Below are 13,733 nucleotides of genomic sequence, written 5' to 3' on the forward strand. Positions count from 1 at the left end.
GGTGAGCTAAAGTGTCTGCTGATAAACTGCTAAATCAAACCCAGCTGTAAGTGTAATATCATCCCTCTTCTATTGTTTCCTCTTTATTAGCCAGGAACATTACAAACAAAACAAATTGATAGTGTATTTTAATTGACAAATATGTTTAAATTTGTTTTAGCATCCAAAACACCGATTAAGCTTTATAGAGTTTTGTCCCTCGGAGCTTAATTTTACTAAACATTGATGTAACGAAATTGAAATATAATGTCATTTCTTTGCTAAGACAACCAAGTTTTCTCACCCATAGTTGCATTGTGTTGTTAGTTTGGGTTTTTTTTAAATAGAGGTGGAAAAAATATTCAGGCTTGACTGAAATGACCTTGTACTCTTTGTGTCACCAGCTGAGATAAATCCTAGGGCAGGCACAGATGTTGTCATGTATCTTCTCAGCAGCTGTAAGGACAACAATGCATGGCTGGAGAGCACATGCCTGGGCTTCCTACTGGTAGGAAAGCATGAGCCTCATTGAGATGGCAATAATTTTCCTGGGCTGTCGTACCTGATGATGCCATCTGACTGTTGCTATGGGATGCTGCTGTAGTTCATTGGCTGCTCGTGTCTTCAAAGCACCTGCCTTGGGAGGGACCACCTTGTTCTGTTCGCTGCCAACACAAAGCTGAATCAGTGCCCCTGATATATTGTTCAATCAGTGAATTATAATTGTCATCTAACAAAATGATGGAAGAATGGCACCATCATTCAAAGTGGGATCACAGGCAGATCTCTGCTGAGCCTGGCTGCGCAGGGCTGGGCAAAAAACCCACCTTCCCGGCAGCTGGTGCAGGAGGTCTCTGGTCTGCAGGACCCAGATCACCCTCAACTTCTTGGCACTAAAGTGATCTGAGAAGAGAGAGTCTCAGATTATGAATTTTAGCTACTCCTGCCCCAAAACGGAGCTGCAGAAGTAATCCAACACTCACCCGCAGCAGCACCTGTAAGAGTCAAGGCGGTTTCTGTGGCACCAGGTACTCATCTTTCAGAAGCTATTCCTGCTTCTCACACAATTTTCCATTTGGAAGAAAATAAATTCCAAAGGTAATTACTGAATGATAACGGAGAGAGCCAGCGTAGTTGCTTTGTAGTTGTGAATGCTGCAAGAATTTCACCACATCCTTACGGAAGCTCTTGCTTAAAGCCATGGCTGCAAAATGAAACTGGAAGGATGATTTACAAACGCGTTGGCAGCTTTGCAATTTGTGAGTAGGTAACCTGGTGTGTGTTTGTTGGATGCTCTTGTTGAGCTGGGAGAAGCTGTAACTGCCTCGGCGCCAGCTGGTTGTGAAGCCACGCTCCCAGGCTGCTGGCTGGCACGTCCCTGAGCGACTCCTGAGCACGGGCATGGTGTGGGCAGCGATGCCGCTGGGCACTCTTGGTTAGAGGTGAGTGGGGATCAAGGGCTTTTTTTCTGCAAAAGGCTAAGAGGATGTCCCGGGGGGCAGGTCTGACCCTCAGCAGGCTTCCAGGGGCTCCTGGGAATAGGGACCCTCCACAGGGGTCTTGCACAGGGTCTGGAGAAGATCCAGCCGTGGTCCTGGAGAAATGATATAGAAATATTGGGGAGTTTTGTAACTCTGCAGACACACTTTTGCTGGCTGCTTTAGGGAAGGTGAATGCTGGACATTCAGATTTTTTTTCAGATCTGGAGTTTGCTTCTAAAGAAGAGAAAGGTAAATTTTCTGTTTTCCTTTATGTTTGCTTCACAGTGGTTAATCACACCAGCTCCTCAGGCTGCGTGCCTGATTTCTTGGAATTTGCCTGGCTTTGGTTCCTGCCCACAGCTTCTTCTCATGCTGCCTCGCTTAGATTCGAGAGACCTTTGATACCTGTTGTTTCCTCCCTGTGAAGGTGCTTATCCACTGTAATCAAGGCTTCTCCTAATCGTCTTTCTGATGAACTAAACAGATTAAACTCTTTAAATCTCTCCAGGTAAAGAACTTTCTCTAATAGTCAAATTATTTTTGCAGCCCTTTTCTGCCCTCTCTCTAATTTGTCTAAGGCTTTTTTAAAACTGGAAGTATGGGATTGTGTGGTTTTGCACTGAGCCTCTGCTATGCTGCACACACAGTTGTCCTCTCACTGGTGCCAACCCCATGTTTGCACACCCAGGGACCCCATTGCCGCCGTCCTGCACCGGTGGCCCCACAAAGGACGGAGAGAAGGACTGGCAGCTTCCTGGGGAGCAGCCAGGTAACTTCATTCCAAAGCATCAAACCCACTTAAAGCCTTTTGGAGATGTTAATCCCACCTGAGTTAAATGCCAGGGATGGAGTTTCCATATTCCAAGTTCTCTCTGCAGAGCACCCCAGGCATATTCCAAACTCATGGCCCTCCAGGACTGCAAACTGGGATGCCACCTATACCTCTCCATCCCTCATGGTATTTACCGTTGATAACACCTCTGTTTCCATCAGCATCATCGACGATGAATTCATGTTTTGTTCACTGATTAAAACCGGATGACGAGGCTGCAGGGCCAGTGCTGATTCTTGCAGATTCTGACAGAGGTTCCCTCGACTCCCTTTATTGCCCTTTTCTTCTCAGTGTGTCATTTACCTTAATAGATATTTCCAGGCTCCCAGTGATGCAAAGCCAAACGCCTTGTAAAAGCCTGAATATTGGATTAGATGTACCCAGACATCCTGCTAGAGTCTCTGGTACCATGAAATGATAAAATCACATTTTTTACAAGATACGTTTTTTTCTTTTAAAACCATGCTTGCAGGCTTATGTATAATTACACCCTTACATCCCTTAATTGAATCTTATTTCTATTTTTTCTGCTGGTTTTGTCTGGGGTTTATTTCGGGCTAACAAGCCTATGTCTACTTAACTCATTTGAACACTGACACATATTTCAATATTTTGCCCTTTTCCCAAAAATTTAAAATAATATTTATCTGTACATATATATAAAAATATGTGTATGTCTATGTGCATGTATGCAGGTAAAATACTGCGTTGACCATCCTAACACTGATTTTTACTTTCCTAGGCTTTCACAATTTTCAGATTCCGTATATTTTTAACATATTCTGTGGCTGTGAAGGAATGGGAAAATAATTGACCATCATCATGTAAGATTTATCCACTTAAAATCCTTTCGAATCCAGAAAAATGTTTCTTTTAAGTAGGTCTCATTTTGTTCAACACTGCTGCTATTAACTTGCTACTTTTAATTTATGATGGATCTTTTGTCTGAAACGCTGATCCGACATCATCGGAGGGCCGCCAGGCTCTCCCCAGTACTGCACCACACTGGGGGCTGTCGGTGAAGCAGCAACTTGTGCTGTTGTCCCCCTGCTTGGGTGGCCTCCAAAGGCTGTCCAGCCCACAGGTCGTTGGGGCTGGTGGTCGTTAGCGCCATGGCTGAGCTGTGCCCACGCAGGGTCCTGGGGGGTCTCAGCTTTTGGTAACTGGAGAAGAGACTGGAGAGGCTTTGGGCTGCAGCCCCCACCTTGCCCTTCAGCTGGAAGGCGGTGCCGATGTCCCCGTTGGCATTGTCATCCCACCAGGGATGTTGCATCTGCCCCAGTTGGCATGAGCTTCGGATCCTCAGGCTCTCTCTGCGGCTTACAGGCAATTAAGGGAAGGAGGAAGAAAACCACAAACTTCTCTTTGCTCCTGGCCACAACATTTCAACTTATCTATGGTTTGCTGAGTTTGAATTTAAACTGTGTTGGCCTTGTTAGTGCCCAACCTTCTGGTGTTAAATTGAGAGCTTTGCTGGATGCGCCAGCCAGCCTCTAACCCAGACCATTAGCTCCCCTGCCTGGGAGAACTGGTCTGGCTCATTGACACGGCCTCCATCCCACAACGTGCTACAAAACTGATTTTTGTTTTATTTTATTTTCCATTTTTATGCCAATCATATGTCAAGCGGTTCAGCCTTAGTGTCTTCTGCAGTCTTCCTGTGGGACCAGGAAGACCTCTTGGAACTGTCTTTTCTACATTTCTTTTCCAGAATTGGAGACATTTGTTAATTTGCTCTTCTTTACGTTTCCCTCAGGCAATATTTTAGGAGAAGTTTCTAGTAGTAGTGAGTGAAAATCAGATGAGCCAAGTCTTTAGAGTGTTTTGAAGTGTTTTGCTTCACACAAGCCATTTGGAGATTTGGCAATAGTGAAATACGGACCAAGGCTGTTAGCAGAATTCATGTGATGCCTGTTACTCGTTGGATGACGGCGTGTTTATAGTGCAGCTTTTCGCTCAGTCCTGATTGAAGCTGGCACCCCCTGGAACACAGGTGTGCAGCTCCTGGGTGGCGAGAGAGAGGAAATACTTTGCAAAAAGTTAAAGGGAAAAGGCTTTCATCTCTATCAGGTTTCAGACAACTTTTTTTTTTTTTATTTCTTCTTTTTTTTCCCAAGGTGGAGAGAAGTGATGAAGGCAGAATTCAGCTAGTTCCTAAGTAAACACAACAAGCTTTTGCATGTAAACAGCTGAGACTTTCTGTTGGCTTAGAGGAGCGAGAGGAACTTTCTTGCACATGGTTGGGGGCAGATTTCCTGGTGCGGGGACGGGCACGAGGCTGCCTCCCTCCCAGACCCCAGGGGTGGTGGTGGTCCCAGGCGTGCACGAGAGGAGCAACCTCCTGTCCCCAAGCCCCGCGTGACGACGTGCCGGTGGCGTTACGGATGCCAAGGACACTCACGCCGGATCCCAGGGATGCCAAGGGCTCGGCGTGCTGCCGAACGCCCGCCAGAGGTCTGGCTGCGGCGATGCCCTCCCATCCGCGCCCGACACCCCATCGCTGTTCTCCCAGCGTCGGGTCTCCACCTGATCCCAGTTTCCTCTGCCGCTTTAATGCTGTTTTCCACATGGCGAAACATCCAGTTGTGTTAATTGGATATTAATGAGAACAGCAGCAAAACTCCCTTGTTACTGGGAGCTGTGCAAATAGTGATTATTTGGTTGTTAACGATTTCGTTCTACAAAGATAGCGCTGCACTTTCGTATTTTCTCCTTTGGGTACCACTTTCCAGCAAGAGTTGACTCACATGAGTATGCTCCAGTTAGCTTCTTTTTTCCTTTTGCCATAGGAAATTCTGAAGAAAAACGCCGGACAACAGGGTTCAAGGGAAGAGAAAGTTTTAGTCCTTCGTTTAGGTGACATTGCCAATATTGGTAAAACAGGCACCTCGACTTAGAAGGCCACCTCGTGTGTTCATCCTTCAGCCTCTTTTGTTGATGATGGTAATGATACACGATTCAGTTTAACAAAAGACAAATAAAGCTACGAAAGAAAATAGGTTTGTTTTCAAATTATGAGACATCCTCTGACATAAATTTTTAGGAAGCACTGAAATGTTTATTTTCTTTATTAACAAAACTGCAGACAATGGTAGTGGGTTTTTAAGCCATAAGAAATTAGAAGACAACTAAATGGGAGGAAGAACAAGCACGTTTTTCATGAAAAAGGAGGAGGTTTTTAGAAATCAAGGAACCGAACCATGACTGATGAGTTTAGGTTAAGTTCCCATCTCTACCAGGGGCTTGTTGTGCAGCTCAGATAATTAAATTTCTGTCTCATTTTGTCCATCCACAGCTTTTTCTTCCGAGTTTGTATTTGTTAAACGTGACCTGCTGTTAACAGCTGGATCGCCTTCCCTAGCATCACCTTCCCTAGCATCACCTTCCCTAGCATCACCTTTGTGCTTTGTCTTTTGCAGCAGGTAGCAAAGCTCATCTGAAATAGGTTAGAAAATTGTGGAATTTATCTAAACCAAACTGGGTGACTGGCAGAGGACTCGGATCTCCTCCAACGAAAACCAGCTTTTATTTAAGTCCATCCTAATAAACATGCAACAGTATGAGCCCCAAGAGTCTGCTGCAGATTTCGTTTGCCTTTCCTGAGTAAAAAAAATAATTATCATCAAAGTATCCTTACTTTCCAACAATAGTCTGTGTTTCACTCGTAGGACTTACGAACTACAGACTACTGGAGAATTTTCTTTGTGATCATAAACAACATGCTGCTGCAAAAAAACTTTGATTTCTTACTAGTGTTGAAAGCAGAACTTATTTTTGACATGCATGGCTGTTCTTGGGAGGAAAAAAATCCAAACTTAAAATATGAGATTACTGCAAGAAGCTGTTTGTTATGAGAAGTTTGAAATGAGAAGAGGGTGGCTTTAAAGAGCTGCATGGCAGCTCACCCAGCAGTAGAGAGTTTAGAGCAGGAGTCGTGGGAAGAGGCTCTGTGGACCCCGTTCTGCAGGAGGCTGGAGCAGATGGTTCCGATGGTCCCTCCTGGCCCCACAATCTGTGCATCCATGGGAGCAAAAACCTGCTTTGCAATATGCAAAGTTCATGTACCTTAAGTTTCAGTGGTTTTTACACTAGCTTGAAATAATGGATGATATTAGTACTGACTCATATTTTCAGAGACTTAATAATATGTACAAATTGAGTATTTCGGGCAAAAGAAGAAATATAGCATAATATTCTTATTTTATTCTTGTCGGGTTTTTTTTTTTCTATAAATAGTAACCGTGCAGCATATAATGTGTTCTCTCATGTCAGAATTTATTAGGAAAGTGCTTTAGCTGGGCAATTGCTGTGTGAAAAATCAAGGATTTTGCCTTGTTCCATCAACACGTTTTGGTTTCACTGCTGAATAAAAATAGATTTTTAACTAAGAGTCACATAAACTGAAAAAATCCAGAACAGAGCTCATTTTCATTTCAGAGGCGGATTCAGCGTTGTTTGGTAAAACTGGAGTGGCTCACTTGGTTGCACTAATTACTAAGGACCGTTACTACAAATGCAACCAAAACCCTAACGAACCTTGTGGTGATGCTCGTTTGTATCAGCCCACCGTGACGCCTCAGCCAGCTTTCCTGTGCGAACGTGCCGAAGGGAAGGGGGTAAACCAGAGTTACTTTCCATTCTGGAAATGCAGCAGCTGTGCCTGGATACTGGGCAAATCCACAGCGACTGAGACCAGACAATTGAATTTGTCTAGAAAACGGTCTGCAGTTCAGAGAGTGCCTTTTTTTTTTTTTTTTAACTTTTTGGGGTGGGAGCTTAGGTTTGGTTTAATGTTTGCCAATTAAAGCAGGCTCTTTTTTTCCAAGGCTTTTTCTCCTGGCAGACCTCCCCAATGGGACCATTGGCGTGCTGAGATGATTCAGTCCAAACCAGCCATATGAACTCATCTCTTCTAAATGGATGCACAGAGCATCCATTCCCCCGGCACGTTAAAGTGCTGCGTGGTCAGGCAGCAGACTCCTAGCACATGCCAGGCTCGAGGTTTGAGTACCTGGAAAATTCAGTCATATTTGACTCTTGTGCTCCCAGGAGACCCATTGCAGCTCCGTGGGACACAGGACGCTTCCCTTCCCTGATAAGGAAAGAAACTGACCCCTGAGGGGGGGTTCTGGGCACGGATGGTGCTGTTGCACTGATCTGATCTGTGTATTTATTAGTTCTCCAGGGCACGGGGTTGATTTCTGGCGGGGGGGAGGCCGGTTATCCGGAGAGCCGCAGAGCTTGGCAGGGTGCTGATAGAGCCAGGGCGGGAGCAGATGAGCAATCACGGGCAGACGAGCCCCTGTTAGGGAGATGCGCCTGCGACCGAGACGTGATCGATGCCATTAACATCACCTGGCAGAACCCTGGGAGAAAGTGCTATTTCTGGCAGGTACCTTGATTTCTAGAGAATGGAGATGATTTATGATTAGGAAAGGCTGCTGGTGGACTGGCTCGGTGCTGGAGAAGTTAATCATTTGGTGTGAGGATACCGTGATTTGTTTGACGTTCCCAACTGGTGGTGTAAAGATTTTGTGTCAGGCAGCATTTACGCAGGAGCGAAATGAGTCTTATTCTCATTTAACTTTATTTGTACCCCATAGGGAAAGGTCTTAAAATACCTTTGGTGGCTGAAAGCAGGTGAGGCTTTGGGGTCCTCTCATTGCTAGCTGGCAGGGGAGGATGTGTTCAGGTGGGCAACTTTATGAATTCCCACAGAGTAAAGGGAAAAAACATCTTGACACTGTGCTTCTGGACGCAGGGGCCATTCTCACGGCAGTAGATGATGCTCTGCTTCAGGCTGGGGGAGTTTGCTCCTTCCTGAGCATCCTGCACACCATCTCCTGGGTGTGAGGGGTGGGACAGAGTCAGCTGGGCTTTTGGAGACGGGATGTGCCCTGCAAGGAGGCAATGGCCAGAGCCTTGTACCTGAGCTCGTTGGGGTGGTATGACCTCTGCACCCACCTCGAATTGCCTCCTGCAGCTGCCACAGACCCTGTCCCTTGTTAAAGACATTTGGTGAAACGTGGTATAACAGGACTCCTGTATTTTGTGAGGGTCTCACACTGGCATGGCTGGGATGGGGAAGCTACGGAGTGTGAATTGCCTTTCTGGGTTCCAGTTTCTCCAGCACAGCCATGTGGTGAGGATTCAACCATGGCTATGACTTATGGAGTAAAAAGTGCCTTCCTTTCCCTGTAAAACACTGACTGAAAAATGTCAAAACTGTTACTCTGGCAAACTTTATGAACTGATTCACTGTACATCACAAAACAGTGTGGTATGAAATAGGGTCTGGAGATACTTCACATTTACTGTTGGAGAACAGTGGCACAAGCTTTCACTAAAACAAAAGGTTCTCATTTAGAACTACGACTTTTCAATTTGGTCTGCAGTGTATCAGCATAGTGCAAGGAGACTAGATGGAAGGCAATGTAAATTAATTAAAACAACACCCCCCGAACAGGAAAAGACTGGGATGCTCTGTACCTTGGGTGTTTTATTTTATAGAAACAAGTGTTTCAAATAGCTGAGTGTCCACTCCAACCACATGCTTGAAAAGTTTATCTTTCTTCAGTTAAGAACTTTAGAACAAGCTGAACGTGGAGCAGTGTCCATCTGAATTCTTGCATGACTCATCTGAAGACTTGTTTAAACATTTCAAGTGCATCAAGAAATCTGTCTATCCAAAATGAGAAGCAACAGTTCAGTGTCAGCCTGGCCCATTCGGTGCCAAGCGAGGGAACGTTGGACAGGGGGCAATGGCTTTAAACTGAAAGAGGGCAGATTTAGGTTAGATATAAGAAAGAAATTTTTCCCTCTGAGGGTGGTGAGGCACTGGCACAGGTTGCCCAGAGAAGTTGTGGCTGCCCCATCCCTGGCAGTGTTCAAGGCCAGGTTGGATGAGGCTTTGGGCAACCTGGTGTAGTGGAGGGTGTCCCTGCCCATGGCAGGGGGGTTGGAACTGGATGGTCTTTGAAGTCCCTTCCAACCCAAACCGTTCTATGATTCTAACGTTCAGCACAAGGTAATTGGAGCCAGTGAAAAATTCTGAACTAAATTGACTGAGAGGCTGCTTTTAAATTCGTTGGGTGAGTGCTGACAACATCTGCAGGTCACTTCTGATTGCCAGAGCTGAAACTGTACCCACAGAGCATGCTCTGAGAGGGAGACAATAGTTTAGTTGAATATGAGTTAGGATGAGTTTATATGAGAGATGTAAATACCTTACAGAGCATGAAGAGCTGGAATTAACCAAAGAGATAATGGAGAACGCATGGACTTGAAAACCAGTGAAAATGGTTGTATGTGTTTGTCCTGGTTTCGGCTGAGACAGAGTTAGTTTTTCTTTTTAGCAGGCAGAAGAGCTCTGTGTTTTGGATTTAGTCTGGAATTCGCTATGAGCAGAATGTTGATAGTGCACTGATACTTATAGTTGATGTTGAGACCTCGAGGACTTCTCAGCTTCCCCCATGTTTGCCAGTGTGCAGGAGCACAGCGGGCTGGGGGATGCATGGCCGGGACAGAGGGGCCACAAATCCCCTGAGGATTTGAACTGAGATTTAGGACTGAGGGCTGAATTGGCCAATGGATTATTCCATATCATGCAGCGTCATGCCCAGTATATAGCTGAATGTTGACCATGAAGAAGGGCTCTTGGTTCTTCTGAGGGCTCTCTTGGTCTCTTGGAGTTCTCTGTCTCTCTTTTTGGGCCTCTCACTCATCCAGGATTGCAGTGTTGGGACTTACCTGTTTTGGGATTGTTTGCCGGGGCAGGTGTTGGTCACTGAGTGGTGAGCAGTTACACTGTGTGTCACTTGTTTGCATATATTATCATTATATATATATTATTATTATTTTACCATTATTACTTTCAATTTTATATTGTTATTGAATTGTTCTTATCTCAAGCCATGACTCTCCTTCCCTTTTCCCCTTTAATTCTCTTTGCCGTTCCCCAGCGGAGAGGGAGGGTGAGCAAGTAGCTGCTTGGCATTTAGTTGCTGGCCAGGCTACACCACAACTGTGTTTTTCTGACATTGAGAGTCAACGGATGGATTTGATAAGGCTGGATTTACTCCTTTCCCACCCACACATATGAGATTTCAGCTCCCTGGGTCCGTTGGCCGGGTGACCAACAGGTCTTCAGGGCATCTGGGTCTGGTAGCGGCACCTGCACTGAAGTCCTAATGACACGTGTAATCTCACGTGGTGGTGTTCAGCTCTGTGAACAACGTGCGTTGACTTATCTCAGTTAAGAAAAATTGCCTGAAGGCCTGTTGGAAAAGCACTACGAAAAGGCACAGACGGCTATTTCAGATTTGATATTTACCGAAAGAAAGGCTGCTGGAGAAACCGAAGGCAGAAACTAATTTGGGTGATAACGACCATAAAACAATACAAAATGATGGAATTTGTTATTCTAAAGAAAGGAAGGAAGGGAGAGCAACAGAATAATGATAACGGAGTTCAAAAGAGCAGACTTCAGTGAAGCCAGGGAAGCAGCAGCGAGGGCCTCCCGGGAGGATATTCAAAGGCAAAAGGAGCTGCAGCAGAACTGGCTGCCACCGAAAGAAGCTGCTTTAAAGGCACCACAGCAACCCCCTGTTGCAGAGGGGAGACAGGCATTCCCAAGGCTGCTTCTCGGCGATCTGAAGACGTGGAGAAATAAAAAGAATCCTCCAGAAAACCAGAAATAAGGATAGATGACTAAGGATAAATATAAAGGAATAAACTCCTGCCCATAAGGATAAAATCAGAAAGCAGAAGGCATAAAAAGGGGCAAAGAACATAAAAGGCAAAAAGGCAGATGTCTGTAAATGTGTCAGAAGTAAGAGGAAGGCAGAGGCACGTATAGCCCTGGTACCCAGCAGCAAAGGGAAGCCAAACTTTTCAATGCCTTAATGTTTCAGCCTTCAGAAACAGGTTAATTGTGACCAGACACTTACTCCAATTAATTTTAACAAGGGAATAACAGGGAAATGAGAGACTGAAGTATACTTGGATAAATTAGGTGTTTTCAAGCTGTGGGAACCTGATGAAATCCACCCTAGAATGCTTGTTGAACTGCCCCAGAAAGCCCCTGAATCAGTGATTCTCCGTGGTGAGGAACACGCAGAGCGTGCTGGAGGGTGGCAGAGCATCTCTGCCTCAAATGCACTCGGAACGTTCTAGGGCTGGAAGCCTGAATTAAGTACTTGAGAAGGTACTAGGGCAAATGATTAAATAATCAGTTTGTGGGTATATAGAGGATATTAAGATAAGAAGAAAGAGCCAACAGGGATGTTTTTCAGGAAGACATCACGACAAAGCAGTGTGATTTGCTCTGACAGCATAGCTGGCTCGGAGGTGGGGGAGGCGGCTGAGGATGCAGCTCCAAGTCAGCAACTTGGGAACTAAGGAGCTATAGCCTGGATCAACCTGTGGTACCACCTTTCTGAACTCCTAAGGGGCTGACAGTGGCTTTCTGCCAACCTGAGAAGCACTTTTTGGGGGCATTTTTACACCTAGTTGTTAAGAAGGGCTTTAAGTACAGGGCAGCTGACAGCGGTGTCCCTTTTTGAAGCATTGACAGATTTTGGATAATTAGCAAAAGAAAAGAAAACCTGAATGCAGAGGGGAGCTCCACTCACAGTAGGCATCCCGTCTGAAGGTTGCTGATGTGTCTGATGGCTTGAGTTTTTCAAATAACAAAAAGTTAAAAGCAAGTTTTAATTAAGAATAATTTTCTAGTCTTTCTTTGCCCTAGCTCAAGAGGAATTCCTCTGTCCTCCCTCCAGGCTCTCCAACAACTTTTCACATGTGTTTCCAGTAGTTACTGGGGTGCTTTGCCTGGGTGTGCAATAAGCCTGAAACAGTAGCTCTAAGAGCAGAGGGTTGTGGTGCCTCTGAGAAGCTCTAGTTTGGTTCTTGCACCCTGCCAGCAGCACCCCAGTGGGATAAAAGGCTGAATCACCTGTAAAAAATATCTATTTCTGCCTGGCCAAAGCAAATGTTAACTCCTCTGTCACTGCTCTTTCATTGGAGGGATGGAGATGTGGCATGCCAAGGGTCCCTCTAGGGGTGTGTGTTGGCGTGCACCTGCTCTGCCATGGAGATGTTGGGCTTGGGGATCCTTCACCTGCTGCCTTTTAACCTCCAGGACGGAAGAGCTGGATCTCAAGTGGGAGTGGGACAGCCGCCACAGGAACCTTGAATAATTTTGCCTGGGAGGGACCCCTGGAGGTCCCTGGTCCAACCTCTTCCTCAAAGCAGCGTGAGCTTCAGAGTGAGGTCAGGTTGTTCAGGGGCTTGTCTGTTTGCCTAGTGAATATTTCTGGAGATGAAAGATCTATGGCTTGCCCAGGATCTTGTTCTAGTGTATTTGACAAAGCTGTAATCCCACAAGTCAGAGGATTTTTTTTCTGATCCCAGCCCCTAGACATTTGTAGAGCAATAGGTGATCACTACATGTGCTAGTACATTTGTATACATATACTATACCACTGAAGATATACTTCTATCTGTATTATATATGAAAGAAATATTTTAAAATTAAAAATAAAACGCTCTAAATATTTTCAATTTAAATTTTACATTTAGAATTCATGAAATTAGTTTAGGAAACCCTGTCTTCAGATAATGGGAACATCCTAGCTTGGGGCTTTTTTGGTTTATGGGATTCATTCTAAAAACATCCTTCCATGCAAAGGCATTGTGGCACTAGAGCCAAGAAAATCTTTTGTGGTGTTAAATTTATTTTGAACACTTCTCTCAGAGTTTTATAAGCTCCGAACCAGTGCATGCTGGAAACTGGTGAATATTCCTGTGCTTTGTTTGTGTTCTATACTTTCCTATAGAACTCAAATATCAAAACCTTGAGACGTATCCTGAATACCTGTAACAAACCACTAAATTGGGGAAGAATGTTTATACTGTATTTTTTTTCCCTTTTGCAGAATGCCTTTAATAGAAAAGCAAGCAAAGTATCTGAATGAATTTTATATGTTCCCTGAACTGCTCAAGCCTTTGAAATAACTCAGCTTGAAGTTTTGGTCAATATGAATGGAGACATTTAAAAAAATCTGTGTGCTCTTCTGTCAATAAAAGATGGCAAAAGGCTAAACAGATGAGTTTAAAGTCAGAGATACAACCAGTACTGAGCAAGCTCCACAGGGAACAAGCCATTAGTAAATGCAATTGACAAATTTGATAGGAATTTATAGCAATGCTGATAACTAAAGAACACCTTTCTTGCATTCCTTATAAAAAACTTAGTGGCTTCACTTCTCCAAAACCCAGCCTACTTTAATTTTTGAAGTAGTCATATGTAAAAGTTACATAATCTGAGCATTTTACAAGTAGCATTAACAGGAGTGACTTCTGTTGGCAAGTGGCTTCATTCCCTTATATGATAAATGTATGCATGTATCAACATAGAATTAAAATGTTTCTGAAATTTA

The sequence above is a fragment of the Tauraco erythrolophus genome, chromosome 6 (genome assembly GCF_009769465.1).
Source record: "Tauraco erythrolophus isolate bTauEry1 chromosome 6, bTauEry1.pri, whole genome shotgun sequence".
In the NCBI taxonomy this organism is placed as follows: domain Eukaryota; kingdom Metazoa; phylum Chordata; class Aves; order Musophagiformes; family Musophagidae; genus Tauraco; species Tauraco erythrolophus.